This window comes from Helianthus annuus, chromosome 17 (assembly GCF_002127325.2).
Source record: "Helianthus annuus cultivar XRQ/B chromosome 17, HanXRQr2.0-SUNRISE, whole genome shotgun sequence".
In the NCBI taxonomy this organism is placed as follows: Eukaryota; Viridiplantae; Streptophyta; class Magnoliopsida; order Asterales; family Asteraceae; genus Helianthus; species Helianthus annuus.
This window is the reverse complement of record NC_035449.2, coordinates 125,586,406-125,593,524: the sequence shown is the minus strand read 5'-3', so window position 1 is coordinate 125,593,524 and position 7,119 is coordinate 125,586,406. Positions and strand designations below refer to the sequence as shown.

The following is a 7,119-nucleotide window of genomic DNA, read 5'->3' as shown; positions in this document are numbered from 1 at the left end:
ATACAACAATCAATCATACATACGAACATTCCATTTCATTGCGATTGTATCAGTTACGTTTTCATGTTATCACGACTAAGAAACGCTAATTACATTGCATCTGACTAGCAGCAATCCAATTATCAAATCAATCATGTATTTTAATCATCGGGCAATCGATTAAACGACTATTCAACATCATTATCACCATAATCGGAATCCAATCAATAATCACAGAGAATATCATATGAAGAACTAGGGTTTTAACAAGAATCACAAGAATCAAGAATTGATAATAATCAAGCAATCAATAAACAATTACCTTAGATTGATTCTAGAGAAGGTTTGGAATCAAGAGTGATGAAGAACTTGTGCCAATGATGATGATGATGATTGCCAGAGAATTAGAGAATATCAAAGTACGTGCTTAGTTTCTTGGGTGGTGATTAGTGAAAGGAATTAGGGTTAAGAATGATTTAAGTTTCACTATTCGCACAAAGCACCCTAAAGAATTATCTATCCCATATTTCATGCACAAGATATACAATTTACAGTTTCACCACCACATTTAAGTATCTGTCAAATCATTCACAAGTAACACATAACCATGCACAATTACAATACACTTTATTGTATCAAACGTATACAGTTTCATCGTAAACCAATTGTGCAAATAAACAACCAAACAACAATGAACGTGCAATAAATGCGAACGTGGAATCTCGGAAACTCGAGTTGTTACACGGATATAACATCACCATGACATCACCATGCTGATATCATAATGATGTCATGTGCATAGCTAATATTTGAATGTCACAAAGAATGCATGAAGAATACATGTCATAAACACTTCATGCATGTTGGACGAAGACTTCATTGTCTAAGAACACTGCCATGCACGAAGACTCCATAGTCACGAACACTCTCTACTTGTGATGAACACTCCAAACGACGAAGACTCAAGGTTCGTCCACTCCTTGCGACGAACACTTCAAACGACGAAGACTGAAGGTTCGTGAAGTCCATGCCACGAAGACTCTGGTGACGAAGAATCTCAGTCTTCGTGGATATGAAGGGTTCGTTGGACATGGTGAATGTTCATAGGCCTAGTTCCATTGTTCGTTGGCCATGTGGATAAGAATGGTTATAAAAGGCAGCTTGCAGACACAGAAGAAAGATAGATCACATTAGTGAGTTTGAGAGAGCATTTTCTTGTACTAATCTTTGTAACCAAACTCTACTGAAAGTTAATACATGAGCTTTTAACTTTGAAATCTTTTGTGTATTTGTGTGTTCTTTGGCTTGGTTGCATACCCGTTTGGATTCCGCACTTGCGGGTGTGGTCGGTAACAAGGAGAAGGTGTTCTAGATCCTCCTCTAGTGGACCTACAGTTAGGACACGATAGGACACGTTTGTAGCTTTATTATCTCACTTGATTCAAGGATACTTTGCAATCCCAAGTGAGTACATAGTCCCCTCTTTTACGTTTTCAAATGTTTTGGGTTCATATGTGCGTATTCACTATTTACATGATTTCAAAATATATGATTTTACATGCTTAGTACATATCCTTTGACGAATTGAAACTATTACCTATGGCTTAAATACTGATTTTTAAAGATTGTAAGACTATTTGTTGGTGCGTATTTATACTTATACATTCATTATCAATGATCAAGCCAATTGGTAGTACGATATAGCGCTATAGGTTGACACCCCATTCCTGTTGTACGGAATGTCAGAAACCAAAGTTTAAACCAAATAGATTTTGCCTTCGTGGTAAATCTATAGTCACCAAAGTGTAGTTTGATACACTAAGGTTTGAATGTATTGCCAAATGAACACAATGTGCTTTTACAAAAGTTTTCCAATTAAGCCAAAAAAACTTATCTTTATTTTCAAACCAAAGCATAGTATGATATACTATTTTCAAACCAAAGTATAGATTGATATACTACCGATGTTTTCATTCTTAAACCAAGGTATATTTTGATATACTACCAAATCTATTATTTCATTAACCAACGTATATTTTGATATACTATCAATTCAACTATCTCAGAAGTATATTTTGATATATTACTTATCCTATTATTTCAAAATCAAAGTATATTTCATATATACTACAAACCTTTTTACCAAAACAAAGCTTTTCAGAAACCAAACTTTTATCAAGGATTCATGGCTATTTTTTTTTTTTGTAAACATATCATCTTTTCTTATGTTATCCAAAGCCATGAATCTAATTCACAAAACCTATGTTACTCACAGGCATTTTTGTACTGACGTTTTATTTTCACATATGTTTCAGGTTACTGTTATGTGACGATTGTTGATTGCTTGCTTCACATAGGATGGACGCTGGCCTTAGTGACTTTAAAACTTGAAAGACAATTGTTTGTACTCATATGGTTTGTTTTAAAACAATGAATCTATTAACCAAATAAAACAAAACTTCAAATACCATGTGTTGTGAAACAATGATTCTGTGACATGACTCCTCGACGTTTACGCCGCGGTTTGTTGTATTACGCGGTCGGGGTGTTACAGAAACCAAGAGATTTCAACTCGCAACCTCTGTCGCAACCCATGAAGATGTAGCTGACTTCCCTTTTAATTGTCCATTATTTTTGTAACAACAGTTAGCAACTTTTAGCATCTTTCAATCAGATCAAACAACAATCATTTAGTAGAAATAACACATTCATACAACCCTAATTATTATCTAATCATAAACAGCAATTAACAACATTCTAAACATTCTAATCGGATCAGTCTGTACATTCATACCATCAAATACCCTTCATTAGCAACCAATTATTTATTCATTATCATAACAGTTTAGCATTTCAACCCCCCGTGACCATCATCATTCATAGCATGCAACCCTAGTTCTTGTGTAACACCATGCCAATAATACAACACATCTTATACTCGAAAATTATCAATCAATTAACATGTAAACAGCCCTAGATCAACATCAACATCATACAAATCCCTTCTAACAGTTTTATTAATATATGTTCCTAATCATCAAACAAGACAGTTTCAACACACACATCATACATCGTGCAAGAACCCACTCAACATAATGAACATAACAATCACAACATCGAGTATCACGTATTAAGCAAACTAACAATGACGGAACACTAACCGAATGTCGAATGAGGTTTGATCGAGATGCAAGGGCTTCGAATGAAGGGAGGGGTTGCCGTCGAGTTGCGGGAGGAGGGAAGAGAGAATTAGGGTTTGGTGTGTTTTGTGTTATGGAAAGATTATGGGGATTACAACCCAAGCATATATTTATGCGCACAAGAGGCCACTAGGGCCTGGTTTTTGGACTTCATTTGGGCCGAGAACAAATGCACACAAGATGGGGAGTGTGCGGTCGAGAGCAAGGTGTGCGACCCAAAAGGTATCGTATGATCAAGTTCTTATAAAACAAACAACACTTAACGTTTAACAACAATTCACACATATATAATATCCAATCAAATCCATTCATTCCAACACGTACACTAAATACAACGTACCACAAGCATAAAAGGAACAAGTAAAAGACTTTTGAAAGTACGAGTTGTCACAGTCGCCCCCACCTCTGCCCAACAGCAGCACAACCAGTCACAAAAACCACCACCACTGGTAAGTGAGCAAAAGAGAGAGAGAGATCTGGTTTTCGAGAGATGAGAGAGAGAAAAGAGATCTGTTTATTGTTATGTGTGATAGAGAGAGTGAAGACTTTAAAAAAAGACAGAAGATTTGACATATTGAGAAAATTACCAAATTACCCTTTAGGTTTTATAATAATAGTGTATACGTGTCATTATCTGATTAGTGGAGAGTGGTTCCTATGGTTTTCGCAACGCAACTTGGGGTGGTTTTCATTTGAACCGATCCGTGTATATATATATATATATATATATATATATATATATATATATATATATATATATATATATATATATATATATATATATATATATATATATATATATATATATATATATATATATATATATATATATATATATATATATGGGGCTGCTAGAATGAAAACCACCCCGAGTTGTAAGAACCGCGAGAACTACACCCCACGGAGCGCCGTTCGCCATGATTTTTTTTATACAAGTAGATGTGTGTATTATAAACACAGCCGTAAAAAATCATGGCGAACGGCGCTCCGTGGGGTGTAGTTTTTTACACCACAAGTTTGGTGTTTTTTAATTTTTTTTCTTTTTTCTTTTTTTTTTTTCACCAAACTTTTGGTGTAAAAAACTACACCCCACGGAGCGCCGTTCGCCATGATTTTTTACGGCTGTGTTTATAATATACACATCTACTTGTAAAAAAAAATCATGGCGAACGGCGCTCCGTGGGGTGTAGTTCTCGCGGTTCTTACAACTTGAGGTGGTTTTCATTCTAGCGGCTCCCTATATATATATATATATATATATAGGAGAGGGTTTAAATGAGAACACTAAATATCGCGAGAAACGTGAGAACAAATGAAAAAACCACGAGAGCTTGGTAAAAAACAATCTAAATTCAAAATTTCTTTTTACACTTATCATTATTATTCGAATACAATGTTAGAAAATAAATTTACACGTTTAAATTTACATGAATTCGCAAACAACGAAAACTTACACATGTGTAAGTTTGTCATTTACACACGTGTAAATTTGTTATATTTACACATGTGTAAAAAATCTAGTAAAAGTGAATTTTGAGAGGAGAAATGAATTATTTAATGGTGTGAATTCTTTTTTGATGTTGTATTTTAATTAGAATGATGTTTGTATTAAAAAAAATTCGGTTTTGGTTGGTTTTTTTATTTGTTCTCACGGTTCTCGCAATATTTAGCGTTCTCAAGATAACCCTCGGCGGTCACATGTTTTATGGCAAATGTCCATGGCTAGAGATCGACACCGTCGCATAAGGAGATAGGAAGGAACTGTGAGAGGGAGAGAATGCAAATTGGAGAGTTCGAGACGATGAAGCTTGTGGATGGGAAGGCCATTTTTCAGACGTGACACTTGATTGGGAGAGCGACCATTACAGATGCTGTTAGTGGTTTTCTTGGTAAAACTTTACAAATATAGGCTGATGTCTTTTAGTTATGAATTTCTTTACTAATAAGCAAAAATTATAAATATTTTTTTAAATGTTTTCAACAATTTAATATTTATGGCCAACATTATGGTCATCCAGCTAGGAACCTAATATACTATTAGGGAATTGGCATCAATATGATGTAAGAAGTTGAGTTTGTATGTTATAGATATACCTTTAAGTATTAAAACTTGAAAAATGGGTATATATGATTTCACATGTTAACTTTTAGGCCTCTTTAAGGAGCGTTGAGGCAACATCATCTCGGACTCAAGCTTATCATAATTTGAGATGAGCCGTCTTCTTCAAAATGTGGCGGAAGTTGAGCCCATTGGCATATAATCCGAGCCAAAACTTGAGCTTGTTATTTGTAATCTTGAATCCGATCATCGTAAGTTGCACCCTATATATTAAAACGTCAGGTGATGATTTTCAAAGGTGACCAATGGATATTAAAAACTTAAAACTGTTATTTTGAAGACACAAAATTGAGACAAAAATGCCAATGAGGCCTTGTTTCCATTGATGGTAATACATCACTAACAAAGAGATAGTTGGCATCTTTTCTTGGACAGCCTAGCTACCCACATGCCCCCTTCTTTAAGTTCTCTTTTAGTGTTTTCTTCTTTCTTTCTTTCTTTATTTATCTTTCTTTCTTTATTTATATATTATTACTTTTTTGAAACACCAACCTCTCACTGATTCTCCCACAAACTTATTTCTTAAGTTTCATTCAATCTATTAGATCTGCAATCATTCTCTCCCTCCCTCCTCTCTCTCTCTCTCTCTCTCTCTCTCTCTCAAGGTACGCTCTCTCTCTCCCTCTCTCTAGTTGTGATTATGTATGTGTATGATTGCTGTTCATGGCATTGATTCTCATATGTTAAGTAATGCATCATGTTGAATGATAGTCTCTCTCTCTCTCTCTCTCTCTCTCTCTCACACAATGGAATAGAGTAATTTTATATATTTTTCTGTATATCATACATGGGCTGAACCAAGGGATCAAGAGGATCCTAGACCTCTCCGTCACCGTCACCAGAACTTATTGAATTTTTATATAAGAAAGTTTATTTTTCTTTTCAAGGAAACATGGGTTGGTCATTAGATATAACTGATAGAGTAAAGAACTTCACGTTAACTCCTGACTAAGAAGTTCTTGTTCCCCCACTATGTTTATATTTATACGAGTATGATAAAGTTATTTTCTTTTTTTTTCATGTTTTAAAGACTAGAATCATAAGCCAACTGAGGCACCAAGCTGGGCAGATCAATGGGGTGCGGGTGGAATCGGTGCTATCGAAGAAGAGAAGGTGGAGGTAAAGAAAGAAGACGATAATAAGAAGAAGGGTTCAACACCATTTGCCAAGAAACTCAAGAACGGGACGTCTAATGGGATCAAATGGCTAAAAAACAAATGTCAACAGAAGAACTCTGACTTAGACTCAAAATAATTTATATATTTTTCTCTCGGATTTGTACCAAGATTGTAATTTCAAGATTCAAATTTGTATCATTCTCATGTTTCCATTGATGAAACTAATTAAATGCAAATCTATATATATTAATAAATGAGATGATGTGGACTATCTGTCCTTGAATGGTGAAGCCATTTTGATGATGTGACAATCATTGGTTTAGTGAACCTTGATTTTGGGTGGGAAATTGTCTAATTCTTAATACACAAACCACATTTGAGAATACACAAACCAAAAACTACATATCCACGCGGGATCCGATAGTATTTGGGTTGGATATATGGTTTTTCGAAATAACGCAAATACAATATGGATCCTATATAATCTTATTTCTCAATCATTGAACCCTAAATTTTCATTCTACACTTTCTTTCTCTCGGTTCTCTCTCTTCTAAATTCCATCTCCGATCATCATCTTAGGTGCCAAATCTTTCAAAAATCATAGGTAAATTTACTTGATCGCACTTAAATACTATTTATTTATGTTATTAGATCTTATAGGAACTTTTTTTTTCAAAACCCATTCAGCAGATCTTAATCATT

The 7,119-nt window shown here is 34.7% G+C and overlaps 1 long non-coding RNA gene across 1 annotated transcript; it reads left to right on the top strand.

Annotated features, from left to right (window-relative positions):
- Positions 1–5,772: 5,772 nt before the first annotated feature.
- LOC118489046 lies at positions 5,773–6,665 on the top strand. The gene is made up of 2 exons (XR_004885933.1): positions 5,773–5,903; positions 6,329–6,665. It is a non-coding gene; the product is annotated as an uncharacterized LOC118489046 (long non-coding RNA).
- Positions 6,666–7,119: the final 454 nt, after the last annotated feature.